This window comes from Marmota flaviventris, chromosome 10, assembly GCF_047511675.1.
Source record: "Marmota flaviventris isolate mMarFla1 chromosome 10, mMarFla1.hap1, whole genome shotgun sequence".
Taxonomy (NCBI): domain Eukaryota; kingdom Metazoa; phylum Chordata; class Mammalia; order Rodentia; family Sciuridae; genus Marmota; species Marmota flaviventris.
In genome coordinates this window covers 76,213,496-76,232,743 of record NC_092507.1, presented here as the reverse complement: position 1 = coordinate 76,232,743, position 19,248 = coordinate 76,213,496, and the positions used below count along the sequence as shown (strand labels likewise).

At 40.7% G+C, this 19,248-nt stretch overlaps 1 protein-coding gene across 2 annotated transcripts in view; it reads right to left on the bottom strand.

Annotated features, from left to right (window-relative positions):
* Lrrc8d (leucine rich repeat containing 8 VRAC subunit D) overlaps positions 1–19,248 on the bottom strand; it is a 111,817-nt gene that overhangs the window by 85,007 nt on the left and 7,562 nt on the right. For both annotated transcript variants that reach the window (XM_027935069.3, XM_027935068.3), the window contains exon 2: positions 3,539–3,685. The gene's annotated coding sequence lies outside the window, so the exon portion shown is untranslated. The remainder of the gene's footprint in view (positions 1–3,538; positions 3,686–19,248) is intronic.

Here is a 19,248-nt window from a genome sequence, read left to right as displayed (position 1 = left end):
AAGGGCTGAGAAACATTGCTTTATAGTTTAAAAACTGCTTACAATTTCTGACTGAGATGGTAATTTTTATTTTATAATATACATGAAGAAAAAAGAAGGTTTTGAAAAAAGGAAAAGCTTAACTTGATTTTATTTCCACTCCTCGTTCTCTCTTGACCATTAACTTTTCCTTGGCATTTAACATCAAAGCTAGTTACCCTTTAATTCTTAGCCTCTCTGTTGGAAGAGACACACAGCTACTTCATAAGCCATTGAAACTCACCAGGAGAGACAGAAACGGCCAGTGTGTTGTGTATTAAGGAAACATACATGAATCATTTCACTCCTACCATATAAAAGAAAGAGCCCTCATTTTACCTCCCTTTCTTATCTTCTCCTACCCTTTACATTTTGACACAATATTATAGAGGAGGAATTACAGACCACTAAAGATACTCCAATTATTGAAGAGAAAATAAATACTTTATTCAGCATTTTCCAGTGAAAATATACCCCCAATTTTAATTTATATTCTTTAAAATGCAAAATTAAAATTATAACTAAAAGAGAGCCTCAACTTTAAGTACTGCAAAGACAAGAAAATAAATCTATTTCTATAGAGGCAATATTACAAAAATATTTACTATATAACTTAAAGTCATGTGGGTTTGCTCACACTTCCCAGTAATGTGAATTTCTTAGTTGGTTATCCTGTACTGGGGCAAGAAAGTAGTGGATATGTATGGTAGTGGTATTGGGTGGAATATGGGAAAAGCCATATATATCACCTATTATAAAAGGGGTAAATCAGTGATATTTTTTGTTAATTCTAAAATGTTAAAGTATCCACAAAAAGATACTTGCTCACTGAGACACCACAAAAGACACTACCAAACACACCCAAAAAATATGGTATATCTGTAAATGAAAATATACCATTAGAACTTTGGCAACAGAATACAAATCACACTGACACAAACACATTTAAATCTAGTCACAGATGTAGAGAAGGTGTAAATGTCAAGCATGCAAGTCAAAAAACAACAAAACCCAAAGCTCTGGGCCAAAGCCAAGAAGAGAGGAATGGGAAAAGACCTGGACATGGGGGAATCTCTCCATAAACTAGAGTAAAAGTAAATGAATTCTGTTTTACCACTCTCTTACCAACTGTAAACAAGATATAGAAAATATACTCTGCAAATAGAATATGACAATTTAAAGGCCTATTACTATAACAATTTAAAGGCCTGTATTACTATTCCTGAATTTAAATCCTAATAAGGTGGGAGTAGATCCTGCTCCTAAAGAGGGAACAGGTTTGGAGGGTCAAAGAAACCATCCTACTGTATCTTAGAGCAGAGTGAAAGATGCTGAAGAAAGTTCCTAAGTAAATTAATAAACCAGAGTACAAGGAATATACCTGGGTATAAAGACAGAGGAAAGACAATAAGGCTATACAGGTCTTTCAAGAATTTCTCTTGGACCCTAAGTACATGTATGAAGACGGAATGGTGTGAAAATACTTTGTGTACAACCAGTGACTTGAAAATTTGTGCTCTATGTGTAATATGAAATGAACTGCATTCTGCATCGTGTATAACAAATTAGAATGAATGAATGAATGAATATATAAATAAAAGAATTTCTCTTGGCGCTGGATGGGAATATAGCTTAGTGGCAGAGAGCTTCCCTAGCATGTGCAAGGCCCTGCTTCAACCCCCTGCACTGCAAAACAAAACAGAACAAAACAAAAAACTCTCTTGATGACTTGTTTTCACTTGTCAGCTTGTGATGTATTTGGCAAGAGACACAATACAGACATCTAACAATTTAAATCATACTTAAGTCCACCTATCTATTCAGTAAGGATGAGATTAACTGCTTCAGTTTTTATACTATGTCTTGGCTACTTACTGCTAATATAATTATGCCAATTACTCATATCACAATGCTCAAAGCAGCTACATCTTAAAAGAGATTAAAGTTCTGAAGGAATATTGGTACAATAGAATCTTATAATTCAAATTATATCCATACTATGTATGCGGAAACAAAGGAAGGGAAGGGGGTAATATAAATATATCAGTCTACCTGAGTACAAAAGATAAAATTAATTTCAAAGCAAATTAATTACATAACAAATATATTTTATTATAACTTTTTCAGTATCAGAATGGTTTAATAAGCATTGCACATCATGAATTCTACAACTAAGCCTGCCTCTTGAGAAGGCTTGGCCACCTAATGAGGTGAATGAGTGGATATGATTACTGTGATTAGACACTCTCCCTGTTATAGAAAAAGATCCCCTTTTTCAAGGTCTCACTTTCCTCCCTCTAGTCGCTTGTTTTTAATCACTTTCTCCAAAATAAATAGCCTAAGAAAATGTTATTGACTTGCATATTGTCCAAACATTTAATCTGTCCTCATATAATCATGCCATCAAACTGAATCTTCTCTAGCATCCCTCCCTTAGTTTCCCTCCCCAAGACTAGCATTTCACCAGTTGGATAAATACAGGCATTATAATAAGGCCAGGACTTCACTGGAGAAGAAGTGAATTTGACTTATTCTGCAGAGTGAAGAGCAGAAAGGGAAATGAAAAAGCAAAAAGTCTGCAGCATAAACCAACCTTTCCCTAGTGTTTTCTTTTCCTATGAACATCTGAGGTGGCACGAGATATGGATATAAAATTATAATCCACCTAATAGATTTGAGAAAAGTCATTCTCAATTTTACTTTGGTGACAAACAGAATTTAATAAATGAAGACGGCTGGTTCATACTTCTAAAGCACCCTCTGTCTCAGCACAGTGGAAACCACAGTGGAGTTAACAAGCCAGACACCAGACTAAACACCCCAGAACTCACTGCTCTCCCTCACTTCTGGTCTCTACCTTTCCGGTGTGTGTCTGCATCACCAATTCTCTCAGCCAGTGATGGCATGGCTCTTCCAAAATAAAAAGCAAGAAACCAGGACCCTCGGTTTCAGGGCCTGGACACAAAGACTCTTCTTTCCACCTACTCTTTACCCACAACTCATCCTTTTGTTTCTCCCTAGGTCCCTACACTTGCCCTCACACCAACCTCATTAACACCCCTACTGTCTCAAGCCTCCCAGAATATTTATGTGGACAACCCCAGGCCAGCAGTGAGGAACAAAAAGCAGCTGCTCCAGGCAGCAGCCAGAGGAGGAAAGTGCGGCCAGGGCTGCTGAGGACTAGGAAGCGGCCACAGGCAGTACCCGAGCAACCCTGCCCTGGGGCAACCCAGCAGGGAAAGCGCCTGCCTAGGACAGCGCCCCTGCAGGTCCTAGCTCTGGCTCTGCGATGCCCAAAGCCATCCAGCCCGTGTGACACACCTGGGCGGTGGCAGCGACAGAGTTTAGCAGAAACCCTTGGATGAGAAAGCTGTAGTAGGGGCAGGCGATCAAGAAAATCCACCCAAGTGCAGCTGCAGTGCCAAGCTGGAGATCCGGCTCAAAGGCTCTCCGGGGCTGCAGGACCAGTCCGGCGCTTCCCCCCCCAACGGGGTCCCCACCCTGGCCCGGCCCCGCGCACCTGGACCAGGAGGTCACCCTGCTCCCTCAGGGTACTCTCTCCGGGGACTCGGCTTCGGCGGGCTCCGGAGGCTGGAACCGCGGCGAGGCAGGACTTCACTCCTCCATCCTGGGACCAGGCAGCACGTTACAGACAGCCGTGCACTTCCTGTTTGAAAACACAGGGGAGAGAAAGAGCGAGAGATCCGAGGGTTAGCGGCATGGAGGGAACGACGCAGAGCAGTGCGGAGGGAAGAGCAGGGGCCCCAGCTGCTGCTCGCCTCGCCATGGTCCGCCCTCTCCCGCGCCGGCCGGACCCGGCCACACCGGCTGGGGCTCCAGCACCACCTCAGCCGGCCTCCCCCTGCCGGCCGCCTAGCGCCCACTGCCCGGCACACAGCCCTTCCGTTCCCAGCCCATCTGGCCTCTCCGCTCCCCACTAGTACCTACATCCGTGGACTCCGCGCCTCCTCCCGGTGGGCACCCCTGTAGGCACCCCAGTAAATGGCCTTCCTTTTCCTCCTTTTCTCATCTCCCCACCCCCGCCCTCGCCCGCTGAAAAGAATCACCTCCGGGAAGGTGTAAAGACAAGACTCAGCCTTTCCAGCGTAGCGGAAAGGCTGGATTTATGCAAATTTTAAAAGTTAATAGCCACATCCCAGTACATCTACTACAGCCAAGCGGGAGAAAGCTTCAGGATGGGAAATTACTTGTCTTGTGCCCTGCTGACTCAAAAGAGAAAGCGTGCACGCTACCACAAACTGAGTTCTCAGGAACTGAGAGGGTGGGGAGAGACCGCCAATTACCCAGTACTATGGGTTCCTACTAGGGTCTCTACTCAGAACAGCCTCATCCTCAATCCACCAACATTTACATATACTGAATCTTCAGGGAACATAATCTCAGAGTGCATTCTTCCAAAAAAAAAAAAAAAAAAAAAAAAACGATTCTGTATTTCTCTGCGTGTGAATCACAGAGATGTTCTAAAGTTCTAGAATTACCTTCAATTTGCTGAACTCCGATTTAGTGAATTTTAAGCGTAGTATTAAAAAATAGTAAATGCCCAGCATTGAAAAATGAAACAAAGGTAAACAGATGATGGTTTAAGAATCTGCTGTGGGTAGAGAGAGGGTGCCTGCCCCATGAGTTGGAATTTGTAACCTGCCTGCCTTTGCACCCAGAATCTATCAAGTTACAGGCACTTACAGGACTGTCTGACAAACAACTCCTTTTATCATCAAATTGTTGGCTTAAAGAAAAGTCATCCTTGTTTCTAAGCTCAAAATGGAGAACAGAATATAAAGAATGACTCATTCTACGTAAAAAGCTAAACTTTGAAACAGAAATTGATGCATATTAAGCTCTTACTCAAGAGTTAGACAACATCTCATTTTAATCTCCTCTTGCTTAGAAGCATTTCTCAGGAGATTCACACAAATCCTATTCCCATGTTCCCAAATGAGGAAATAAGTTCATAAAAGTCAAGTAACTGTCCCAATGTCTCAGCTGGAAAGTGATCAAATGGAGAATCAAGTACAGGTCTTTGTGAAGGATAATATCTAGGCTATTTCCTCTAAACTCTAAATTCCTAAAAACAATAGTGAATTCTAGGGGAAAAGTCAAGCACAGAGACTATCTGAGATCCCCTCCACCTGAGAATGATCCTGCAATTTACAAGCTACCACTGTTGAAATAGCTGGGTTCTTCACCATTGATACCTTGATGACTGGATCAGAGGACACTGTGCTCTTTTGGTTATCTATTATTGGCTGTCAGCCTTTTCACAATTACTTGGTGGTAAAAGTTCAAAAGGTGCTGGGACAGCCACTCACATGCCAAGGTACAAAGTCTATCCAGTTCAGGACCTATTCAGCTAATATTTATTCCCTAAAAAAACTTTTTCCCCCTAACAGGCTGTTTTAAGAGGTAAATGCTATTTACAAAAACAAACACATGGCTTCAACTTCTAGTAAAACTGTTGGCAATTTCTCATTTTCCATTTGCTTTTGCCTTAGGACTTGGTTTACGGTGACTTGTGAGTAGCATGCTGCTATAGTGACCTCCTAAAGCAGGCAAAGAAATAGCCTGTATAAAAAGGTGGATAGGAGTCTTGACAATGGCAATGCCTCTAGACCCTTGCTCAGAGTAAGGAGAGATGAACTGCATCTCACCTGCCCTTCCCCATCACCCTAATAAAAGCAGCACAGACTTCAGTTATGGAGCACACAGTTGAACTGCAAGGGCAAGGGCCTTCAAGTACAGCAGAGCCTGAGCAAAGGGGCCAGAAAAACCAGTAACTTGCATTCCTATCCGTCAGGCACTAAGAAGGCCTTGTTATTCAAAACTTTCTGAGGGAACTTAGCATCCTTTAAGGTACTCCTCTGCCACCCATTTCCTTCTCTCAGTCTCTTGCTTACCATGGCCCTGACAGTTCTTCATGTCTTTTCACAAACTTAATGCTTTTTCCCAAAGAGCTACCATTCCTTTCCCAGAAAGTACCCAGTGAGAGGGGCAGCTTGAAGGAGGGCATTTAGCTCAAAACGTGCTCATTTTAAAAGCTCTGCGAACAATCATTTTGTAAAACTCATAATTCTATTTTAGAGAATCTTTTGATATCCCTACCTTCATTTCTGCTACTCATTATAATTCTAAATGTCCAGAAGGAAAACCTCTGAAGAAAAATAAAACTCTTTTAAGAAAAGTTAAAAGGTAATGTGTTTAAATTAACCTGCAGATCCTGAGTTTCTTTCTGTCTTTGAGAACTTCAGGTCTCTGTGAAGGATTAGACTAATTAAAAATTTTAAAAATCTCCCTTAGTTCTGAAAACTTCAAAGTCATTATGTAAGAAACAGTCAATACTAAACCATTCCTATTTTGTCCTCATACTGTGCTGAGTGATAATTTTCTGATACAAAGTTTATGCAATTTAGTAAGTAACAAAATACACATGAAGAACTGACAGGGCCATAGTAAGCAAGGGACTGAGAGAAGGAAATGGGGCCACAACAGGACCTTACAGGATGCTAAGACCCCTCCAGAGGTTTTGAATAACAAATAATTTCTATGCTTAGTGCTTGAAGGATAGAAATGCAAGTAAATGATTTTTCTGGCCCCTTTCTCAGGCCCTACTGTACTTGAAGGCCCTTGCCCTTGAAGTGGGTAAGCACAACCCATTTCCTTCTTAGGCTTTCCATAACTAAAATCCTCTTCCTTATCAAAAAATATTTATTAGCATTCATCCTGCATATGGATCCCAAAGTTTATAGTTTGGAAAGCACCAACATAATCCATGATGTTTCCTAATCCCAACAACCAGAAGGCCTCAGCACCACATCATCCGTCCCCATGGTCTGGCAAACCTGCTCCTTCTTTGTTTCACTGAACAGCGTTTCTTCCTTACTGCTGCTGAGCAGAAAAAAATTAAAATCACAGTCTCATCAGGAAAGAAAGCAATATGCTCCCAGGAAGGCACAAATGATGCTATGAACAATAAAAGTGATTTTGGAAGAATTTGGGAGATTTCTTTGAAAGTCTCCACTCCTTAAGTATCACAATCCATGGTACTTAGATAGCAACAATGTGAAAGCCATTGTAGAGGCTCCATATTAAGTTATAAGATGATACAACTCATCTCCACAAGCAATGCTGCTTATCTTTCTTCATCTTAAAAGAGGAAGATCTTACTTTGCAGGTTAAAAATGTCACAAAATTTCTGTGTGAATATCACATGTACTCCTGGTTATTATAGATTTTTACAAACAAGAAAATGAAAAATAACCATCTGTCTGGTTACCTAAGAGATGGCCTCTCTGCACTAGCAGGCTTCACAGCATAATGTTCCTGTCTTGGCCATCACCTAATGCCCCACACACAACAGGATTTTTTGGAAAGGAGGTCTCTGGCACTCAAGCTCACCTCCTGGTCTCTGTAAAACCTCGGCCATGACTTTCAAGGAAGCTTTTCTCAGAGCCAACTGGCTGGCTTGACTGGCATTTCCCAAACAGGATCATTAGCCATCTTCAGGGAGCCAGAGCAAGTGCCTTTTCCCATGCAGCAACGGTTGCCAATCATCTTTTTAAAATATCTGCCTGTACCACGAGGGCCTGGGCTCCCTCTTGGGCACAGTTTCCTGGTTTTGAGTAAGTTGAAAGGAAAAGCACTGCTCAGAGCATCCCAGCACATCCTGGAAGAGGCAGCCACAAGAAGCATAGCACCAAGGTGGCTGAGGGCCGAGAGGGCATCTCCCTAAAAGTTCAGTGCCTCAGAGTCCTTAGCTTCCAAACACACACATCAGGAACCTACTGCCTTGCACCCACTCTGCCTCAGAGTTCTCCCTTCACAGGGAGAAGCCATTATCACCATGTAACACCACAAGCAGGGGGGCTCACAGATGTGAAGTGATTTTCTCAAAGCAATGGGTAATAGAGTTAAAACCCACTCTGGTCTGTTCTTCCTCCTTTTAATTGGAGAAGAATGAGTGGGTGCAATTTTGGCTGAGGATTTATATTCTGTGCTACATGTCTTTTAAGTTTCCCCTCTCATTTTTCAGCTAATATGCAACTATGCACGGAAAGTAGACCATGCTGGCTGATGAACTGTGTGATTATGTGAGTATAACATGAAAAAGGGTAGGATACCACAAAAGTTGGGCTAAATACCTGTATACAGAGAAAGAGTGGCCATGTGTAGTGTGTGGGCTGAATAGGACCTTTCTCTTTGAAAGGCATGGTTTTTTTTCTGCCCATCTTCTGTGGTACCTATCTCTGCCTTCTTCTTTAAAGAATTGTTTTAATCCTATTTGGTCAATTTTATTTTTTAAAATAGTATATTTAAAAGTGTAGCAATTCAAAGAATTGGTCCTAACAAATTTAATAAATCTAATCTTCATTTCTAAGAAAAAAAAATGCTCTTAAAATGACTTTAGGGCTGGGGGTGTCACTCAGTGGTAGAACATGTGTTCAGTATGAGAACTTGGGTTCAATCCCTAACACCAGAAAATTCACTCACACACACACACACACACACACACACACACACACACGTAAGGACATACATCTGGTAGTAGTAAAATATGGGAGTTGATAGGGAATAAGTCACTTATATCACCATCTTGAGTACATCAATTCTCTATTATCCATATAACACAGTCACAAAGAAAAAATACAATTCATGACTAATTTAAGGTTGCAAAACTGGATTATTTGATTTTTTTTAGCCTCCTTCTTTACTCTGCAGAGGAACGGTCATGGCAGATAGCACGAAAGGAAAATAAAGTGCCTGGAAAATCCAAAAATTTTGTTATGAACTTTTGAAAGCTTATTCATCATTTTTTAAACTAATCCTAATTCATAAATGCTAATCACTTCACACGTACCATATTTCACTGCATAATCATCACAGACTTTACGCCAATTTTTTTTTTTTGCAAAAAAAGTGGAATACAACCATTTCATAAAGCTTTTGTATTTTAATTGACTATTACTTAAAACTAATCTATTATTAAACTATCTTTGGTGAAAGATTAGGATGCATGAAATCCTCATGAATATACGATTATGTGGTGAATTACGGGTATTAATTCACTCACTGCTGACAACAACCCTATGAGGTTATCTTGATAGTATAGATCAAGAAACAGAGATGTTAAGTGATTTGCCCAAAGTTACACTGCTATTAAAAAAAAAAAAAAAAGTTACACTGCTAGTAAATCCCAGTACTCAGGTGGCCTGGATGGCCAGAGTCTACTTTTAATCAACAGAACACCTGAATGGGATTTGCTTTATTTATTGTAGAAGTGAATATGGTATGGTGCCATGGATGTGGCTGAAAGAAAGAAGTGAGGTGAAAGGCTCTAATATTTTCTTTTTTATGGCAAGAATATATAAATCGAATGTTCATTAATAAATCTAATGTTCACTGGTCACAGGGGCACTAGACAGAAAACTTACTACTGAACTAAAAAAAAAAAGAAAAGGTATCTGCAGAATGGAAAATTCAGGAAGATGAGCTGCTTCCTCACCTTGACCAGAATCCTAGATTTCAAGGCTCTCAGATTGCCTGGCTACCACACAACTGAATTAGCAACGGAAGGGAATGCAGCGAACCCTATGTACTTTGATCTTGGTGAAACAGTTGATACAGTGCCCTGTGGAGTCAGGATCGCTAAATCAACCGAAACGTGGCTACAAGAATCACACAGCAGTTTCGAAGACTAGAAAGAAAAACACTGGATACATTGTTAGTGTGATGGAGAAAGAGCCACAAGGAAGAGTAGTCAATCTGCATTCGAAAGTAACTTAGAAATTATTCAGACTGTTATAATCAAATCTGCACACAACATTAATTCGTGAGTTATGAAAAGGGCAAATGAGGACAAGCCAGTGGACTTAGTTGTTAACAGAGAGGTAAAGAAAAACAAGAAGTTCAGTTGCATTTCTGTGTTCCCTTTAATTTGCAGGAAAGGGCTGAGGTGGAAACCACTTCTAGACCTGAAATGCCAAGACTGAACTAAGAAAAGCAAATTGGATACGTTTAAAATTTTAGGACCTACAGTCTGAACTTCACAAGGTATGATCCCATTAATCCAAATGTTACAAATACGGTTCCATGGGAAATAATATTCCTTTCAAGTAAAGGACTTGGTTAGCAAAACCCAAAGGAAAAAAGGGGCTGGGGCTCAAAGGCTGATGACCAAGTCAGTTGACCAAGTCAGTGGTGTATGTATAATCTGGCCCCACTACAAATATGCCACACAGGCAGAAGGTCATGAGAATGCTCTGCAAGCTCATGGCAGGATCAAGAGCAGCAGGGAAGGGGGACAGTAGGGAGCTCAAACTTGGACCAGCATTATTTTTCTAAGCATAAATTGTAATTTCTAATTTCTTTAATGTTGAGAAATAGCCGCTCCCTTGGTAGAAGTGTTTATCTTTCCAGCAAAAAAATTATACTTTTAAAAGTTAGTAGTAGAACTCAAGAAATGGGAGCTAAGACAGGGTGGAAACATTTGACACAAGCGGTCTGTATTCAGGCTGGGTCCAAGGAAGTGTGCAAGTGAGCATCAAGCAACTCCTAAGAAAGTAAAGGAAGCAACTAATACCTCTGTGGTCAACATGTATGGAAAGGTTCTTTCCCAGTGATAGGCTCCAATTACATCTTATCCAGGCTTGTTTATGAGAGAAAAGCACATTTCTAGAAAATAAAAAGCCCTGAAAGGAAAGAGGAACACTGCGCAATCAAAGCTTCCTAATGTGTCATCCTTATTACTCCCCACAGCAATTTGCATGGTTACATTTTAAAGTGAAGCTCTTTTTGTGCGAGAAATGTAGGCAAGGAAGATCCCTGGGTATCTGCAGAATTACTGGCCACAACCAGAGGAGCAACTCACATCTGAATGTCAACTGTGTGCCAGAAACCATTCTATGCATGTTATACAAATTATCCTCACAACTAACTCTAGTGGGTAAACACTACTGTTTCTTCCTTTTGTAGAAAATGAACTAACTTTCCCATGGTACCATGGCTAGCAAGTGGCAGAACTGGATTAAAATCCAGGCAGCAGAATCCAGACCTCATGCTTTATGAGAGACTGTCAAGGAAGACAGCCAACAATGAAATCTTACACATCCCATTTCCTTCTAAATAAACAAAAAAGAGACATAAACAGGCACAGAGGCATAAGGATCAGCCATACTACATTTTAGATATGAAGGGGAAAATGGGTATAAAAAACTTTAGTCAAATGACAATGCTCTGAGACTACTGTTTATTCACGGGGAATAAAAAGCAAACCATAAAACCTAAGTAGATATTTCACCAAGGTTTGATAATTGGCTCCCTCTCATGATCTGAAAGCATCCATACAATGACAGACCCCAAATTAGACTCAGTCCAGACTCTTCTCCCCATATCCTAATGCCCTCAGGAACCCTTCCCCCCCCCCCAGGCTTCACAGAGAGACATTTGTGGGCTTTTAAATACATTTTCCCAGGCCTATCCAAGATCTGCAGCACCACAGTAGTGACATAGGATGTGCTCCTGGAATCTGTACATTCAAGAACCCTCAGGTGAGGGAACCCCTGCTGCAGATGTCCTTCTCCATTGTCCACCCCTGACCAGAATCCCTGAAGTCAGAGATAGGAATGAATTATTTCCTTTCTCAAGAACTTCCAATGGAATAACCTTTGTTCAAAGGCAATGGAATGAAGTCCAAATTCCTGAGCAGGATGCTAGGTCCTTTGTACTCTGTCCCAAACTGCTCCTCTGGCCCCCCTTTCTCCTATAGCCCTCAGTCTGTCACATTTCCCAAATTCATTTCCTACTTTTGGGTCTGCATACTTTGCTGCTCCAATGTCCCCTCAACTGTCCCACAGTTCTCTGCCACCATCTTTCTCATCCTTCAAGGCTCTGATCAAGTTATCTCTGGTCTTTCCCGTCAAAATCTGCCTCTCCTTCCTCTGAGAAAATGTCCAAACAATTTAGTTCACATGAGAATGTAGCACATACCGCACAGTGTGCTGAATCACCCCACACTGCTTACGTGCTGGCCACGCCTTCAGACCAGGGGCATATCAGACTCATCTTTTGTACTGTGGTTGAGACAGACTCAGGCTCAAAGTTTAGTTCTTCCAGTTACTTACTAGCCCTCTAACCCTAGGCACACTGAGCCTCCATTTGTAATCCTTGAAACAGGACACTAATGACACCAATCTTCAAGATTAAGAATGAGAACAAGACGTGAGAAGTGGCCCATTGTGGACCACCTGAAATGCACCAACACAACTGCTAATGTTGTTGTTATTATTTATTATCAATTTCTGCTTCCCATCCTACTGGAGTGCACTGCAGACATAGTAGATGCTTAAGAAGTGTTTGCTTTTTCGAAAAAAAAAAAAAAAAAACCACGCATTTTAATTTCAATGTAATAAACAGTGACTTCTTAAAAGCCCTTTATCCTTACTCAATTTTGTTCTGTAATGAAGGACATTTCCTAATATTTCTATTGAAAAATGATCTCTTACGTTCCTTTCTTTCCCTCAAAAATCAATGTACAAAATTCTAAGGAACAAGCCCTGTCAGTGTCCCTCCTACTCCAGCCTGCCTTTCTGCTTTGAACTACAGTAACTCCCTGCAGCCAGTGTTGCTGCCCAGAGAATCGCCTGCTTCTCCCTTACAACAAATAGCACTTTGTCAGGAGATTGGAGGCAAGCCCAAAGTAGGAGGGGGAAAAAACAAGGAAAGGAAGTTTCAGCCAAAAAAATTGAATTAACACCCACACTATGGCCCATGCTATAACACAGGTAAGAAAAGCGCAAGAAAGAGAGTTCAGACCAGCACCACCCATCCCACCCATCTACCTCCCTGCCCACCCATGGGAAATGCGTTCCAAGACACACAAAGGACATGCTGGTCAGCTTGGTGCCTAATGCATGTGGCTTTTGTTGTTAATAAAATATTAATATATTATCAAATAGAATAGCTCCTTATACTCACCGAACCAATCACACTGCATTATTATCCCCTCCCCCAATCTCAGGACATGAAACCCAAGTCTTGAGAAATGCAAACAAGACTGAGAAGAGAAGCCAGGACCAGAATTCATGTTCTCTAAGCTCCAAATCCCAGGTCTCTCCCACAGCAATGTATCAACTGTAAATGGCAATTTAAAGAACGCTCTTGGAAGCTCACCAAATGCACTACTTGTAAAGGTAAAGGTAAAACAAGGCAGGTTTTGTCTTCTTTTTTTTTTTTTATAATCTTTTTTGTTTAGAGAGACAGAGAGAGATGGGGAGAGAGAGAGAGAGAGATGGGGAGAGAGAGAGAGATGGGGAGAGAGAGAGAGAGATGGGGAGAGAGAGAGAGAATTTCAATATTTATTTTTCAGTTTTTGGCATACACAACATCTTTGTTTGTATGTGGTGCTGAGGATCGAACCCGGGCCGCACACATAGCCAGGCGAGCGCGCTACCGCTTGAGCCACATCCCCAGCCCCAGGTTTTGTCTTCTTGAAAACAATCCTGGTGCCAAGGATGAGGGCTGTCACAAGGCTTTCACAACAGCTTTCATAAGGATCAGTCCAGTATCTTAGTGCAGTGTTCCAGAAAGGTACCTATATCAGCCCTCTGTTCCAGGATGCACACTGTTGCCACAATTTTATTTGCTCATTGGTTTGGGGAGAAAGTATTAGGGAGGGAGTAAAATTTTCTTTTGTAAATCAAACTTTGATGCTGACTTTGAGACTCAAGTAATGTGGAAGCAAAAGAAATTTCTAAAGCAAATTTGTGATTACTGTTATGAGGGTTCAAGGACCAGTAATGCAGAGATCCTGAAGCCAAGGCTGCTTGGGTTCCAATCACAGCTCTGCCACTTAACTACACTTCAAGCTATGTGACCTTGAATCACTTGGTTGTTCTTCGTGCTTGGGAGGAGCAGCCAGACTGGACAGCCAGCCTTGGTTTCCTCTTCTGCTAGAGTCTGTAAACAAGTCAAGATGGCGCCTGGCATTTTGAAGAGGGAGTGGTTTGTGAAGTAACGCCAGCGAGCCATTAAGTGTGGAGATTCCTTATTGGTTGACTGCTGTATCTAGTTTATGTTAATTAGATAAGCTGTGTGGAATGTATAAATACCTCTGTTGTCCTACAATAAACGGCTCCCATTCCTGCAGTGGTCGTTTCCCCCCCCCCCCCCACCATTTTGCTGCAGCCGGACTTTGGCACTCTTCTACAGAATGGGACTGTTGTGAGGAGAAAATTTGAGCTAATGCATATGTAAAGGGTTCAAGCCATGCCTGGCACAGAGGGAGCACTCCATAAGCATTTCCTGTTATTACTTCCAGATTAGTCATTAGAATTGAGGTTTTTTTAAGTATACTTTATAAGAAAGTTGAAGAAAATTTCTTATATAACTTGCTAATTCATACTGTACAAAACACAGTCCAAAGATTATTTTTAAATTTCACTTCCTGATAGGATCTTCCAGGATTTCCATCCATGGACCACAGTCCCTGGAAGGCCAATTAATGGAATTTGAAGAATTTTCCTTCTTCTCAACAGTGCAAGGAAACCTGTACCATTTTACCCAATTCCACAAATGGGTTCCCTTTCCAGAAGATGCTGAAATTCCTAAAAAAATGACTAGGTACTTGCGATGGTTGGGGAAAGGGGGAAAAAAATGTATGTATGTGTTTGTGCATATATATATATTTTTTTTTCAAAACTGTTATACTCTTATACTAGGATTCTAGACTTAGCTATACAGAAATCTGCTAAAATACTACCACTATCCTCTCTTTCAGAGAGGGCATATGTATAACAAATCACACTTCAACCACATTTAAGATTTTCCCAGAGCAGATAAAACTAATGACTGGGGCAAGGCTGTGTCCTGTGCACAGGGTCAGCCATCGGGTGCGAGGGGTTAAAACTCATGGGACATTGCTCCCCCAGCAGTGTACTCAACAAGAGAGATGCAGCCTCGCTGACATTATGTCACACAAGACATAATATGTGGGCTGGACCACGGTTCTGAGCACACTGGCCCTCCACAAACAGAACAAAATGATGTTCTGAACCATCATTTCCTTGGGGACCGCTGTAAACAGACTCTCAACCAATTCTGTCATTTAGTTCTGTTGGGGTGGAGGCTAATTTGTACTCTAACATAACAAACTCTCCACATGCAAACCTTTTCCAGCTTTCCTGGTTTACTTTTTGGCATTGCCTACTCTATGGACCCCTTCTCTTATTCTCACTCCATATTCTCCTTTCTGCCCCAAATCCTATCCCTTCCATTTCATTCCAATGCCCCTCTGCAGAAGCCACACGAATTAACACAAATTCATTAAATATGGATTCTAAATTCTAGAGTCCCAGTTTTCCCTTTCTTGTGTAAAGATTCCTTATTCCTCTCTCTTCTGTCTCCATTTACCCCTAAATCAATTTTAAGGTAGGAGCAAATTTTTCCCTTACCTCCTGAGGAGCTGATTTCCACTCAACTTCTGATGGCTCTTACCTGTCTCTCTAGCACTGGGCCCATCTCTCTGGTGCCCTTTGCCCTCACTCCCTACCTATTTCTACCTGAACCTATTACTCTTCAAATACATTCACTCCAGATGTAACATTCCAAATTTAAAAGGTCAGAAATTGTGATATTTGTAAATAAGGGGTTTTGTTCTGCTTTTTGTGTATGGGAGGGAGTCACAAAAGAATCAAATCAAATTTTGTTCTGATTCTGTGGTATTACGGATTGACCTCAAGGCCTCACACACAAGTTCTAGGCAAATGCTGAGCTACATCCCAGCTCTCAAATCAAATTTTGATTTGATTTATTTAAATTGACATTTTTTTTTCCCCCAGTACTGGGGACTGAACCCAGAGGCACTTTACCACTGAGCTACACCTCCAGCCCTTTTTTATTCTGAGGCAGGGTCTAGCTAAATTGCTAAGGCTGACCTCAAACTTGTGATGCTCCTCCCTCAGTCTCTCAAGTCACCACGCCCAGTCTACGTTGACTTTTTAAAGTGTAGTATGATTTTATTCAAATCCTATACTTCCATTTATCTGGCCACTAAAGGGCTATCTATCTTTAAAAGCCTAATCTCACAGGCTGTATCCAGCCCACAAAGCTATTTTATTTAGTGGAAAGGAAGTTCTTATTTAAAATGTTGAATTAGCCAACCTTTTAAAATCAGATTTTACACAATAATCCAGATTCCTGGTTGACAATGAAAAATCAGAATATCTGGCCCATATTCCCACAGGGCAACAACCAGCTGCTCAACAGACCCTCTATAGACAGGACCTCCATCTTCTACTTCAGCCCAGCCCCCAGTCAACTCCCTCCTGATTACCCTGCCCTGAGCTTGACTACCAGCTGCCATAAATAATCTTATGTGAAGCCCACTTCAGGCAATGTTTGTATTTGCCTGAGACCTCAAGGATATAGCTAATATCCATTTCTCTCTCTAGTTAGAACAAAGATTACAGATGCAATAAAATTTCTTCATTTAGAATTTTCCAGGTACAATTTTACAGAAAATAATTTAGAACTAAGCAAAAAAGGAACTTTTTTATGACAGAAAATTATTTTAAAAGAATTAAGTTAAAGGGCCAGGTGCAATGGCACACACCTGTAATCCCAGTTATTCAGAAAGCTAAGGCAAAAGTACAGCCATGTTCAAGGCCATATTGAGCAACTTAGAGAGATCCTGTCATAGAATAAAAATAAAAAGGGGTGGGGATCTATTGCAGAAGTATAGTGCCCCTGTGCTCAATCCCCAGTACCAAGGAAAATTTCTCTCTATATATACATATACACACACACACACACACACAATGTGCACGTGTGTGTGTATGTGTGTATAGAACGAGGGTGTATGTACGCAAAGATGTGAACCTACAACTCCTCAGTTTACACTTTATTATTAGCTAAATGTTAATGTGAAAAATAGAACTGTTAAAAGTAGAAAATTCAACCAAATGAATTTATTGCACTGAAATTATTAGAGAATAATAAATACATAAATGAACACTCTGAAAAATGAATATTTATTCATTCATTCATTTTTTTACTTTGAGGATATAGGAAACGATTGTTCTATTACATATATTTATTATAGCATGCATTCAGCTTTGACTCCTTAGCAAATAGCTATATCTTTACATAATATATTTAGTTGCTATACGGTCAATCTAACTAGGAGAATGTGTACTACTGTGGCATTTCTATCATCAGTACATGATAAAAAAAAAAGGTTAGAAAACACCAAAACAATTAAGTGATTTAAAACTAGCTCTCAAGTCACCCAAGTGTTGTATTTTCTAAAGCCACTGTGGGACGAAAAACACAGTGGCCTGGAGACCTGAACACCTGGGCACCACTACCGCCACACCCTTCAAACAAGAAGCAGGAACTAGATGAGCCTTGAAGTTCCTTTCCACCTCAAAATATGATCACTTTTTTATTTAGCAGAAACAGTATCAGAATTATAAAATAAATACAGAGACACAGTGAAGAAATGAGAAGGCAAAGTACAGTGCATATGAATGAGAACAGGCTTTGAAATAAAACATGCCTGGTTTCAACTTCTACCTCCACCATGTGTATGTGATATTTTTGCAAATTACATAACCTCCCCAGCCTCACCATCACATCTATACAGAGGGAATAAGTTCTCCTTTCACTTAGGATTGTTTTAAGGATTAAATGAGAATGAATGTATATTACAGGGCATAGGTTAAGACAATCAATAAATGAATTATTTGTTATTACTGAGAACTTTGGGTGTTCTATAAATTGTACAACTACTTCTCAATCATATAAGTTTTCTCAGTTATAGCTGAGAATAAACTGATTTTCAAAGCTCATTCAATAGGATGCTATTCCAAGCACCATGAGGGTCATTTTGCCATGAATCAATTTTCTAACATTTCTGAGAATTAGGTTGGGAACAATCAGTGAAAAGAAGTTTGACTGATGGCAGTTCATACCCCATCTGATGCCTTCTGTTCCATCTTCAGAGTGAGAACTAGAGGTGGCTTTCTGGCCACCAGCAGAGAGAAGGGTGTCTCGCACATCCTCTCCTCCCTGCTCTGTAGAATTCACTGCAGTTCTTGATGTCTGTTGATGTTAACATTCAGCAATAGGATTTGTGCATTGCTGGGAGAATGAAGCCTCCTCTGACAATGTTCCTAACTATTGCCAGCAAACAGAGGGATGGGGTGGGGGGACCTCTTTATGAAAACAAATGCTTTTAATGGAATCCAGCACCATATCTGTGAGCCTCTTCCAATAGCAGGTGTCAAGGGAGGAAATAAACATCTTGAAATCCTCAGAGCAGTGGAAATTCTCAAACTTCTGATTTCATAGGCCAGAAAAATTTTAGAAGAGAGACAGTCATAAAATTGCCAGGTTAAAACTTGACCAAGAAACAACACCAAAAATCAAACAATCACCATCCTTTCACAAAAGAAAAAAACAAAAACCCTCAAAGTAGGATGGACAATCCAATATTTTAAAAAAAGAAAGAAACAAAAAAGACCCAGACCCTTTAAATTGAATAAACTTAGCATTGAAATTTAAACTGAAAAGCTTGTTGCATCATATTTATTATTCTCATTACTCCACAGGCTGGTGAAACTATCCTCATGGGCTCACTGTGTGTGGGTTTGGTGTTATTTCTTGGTCAAGTTTTAACCTGGCAATTTTATGACAGTCTCTCTTCTAAAATTTTACTGGCCTATGAAATCAAAAGTTAGAATTTCCAGTGCTCTGAAGACTTCCCTATGGTCACAAACTCAAGAACGGACTGAGAATTGCCATCCCATCAAGGCCGCACTATCTCACGGAGGCACCAAGGGCCATACTGTGGACCACCTGCTATCATAATCAGCATCCTCTAAGGAATCTGATGCCTCCTTCAAACTCCTTGTTTGTCTTAATAACCCTTCATGGGACTGTCAGCCACAAGTGTTTCAAACACCTTTTTAAAGGTGTTTTCAGTCACTGTGTAGCCTTTTGGCATAACAACATAAAGATGTTGGTTTTCAGCTTTAGATGGATATCAGAATCATTTGGAAAGAGAAAGGACTTTTTTCAAAACAAAACTCTGCCTCCAGAATTTCAGAATCTCCAGAGATTCATTCTGATTTCACAGGCATGGGGAAGGGTCTGGACATATGTATTTTAAAAATAATCCCCAGACTGAGTTTGACACCACCCATTGTTCACAAGAATTAG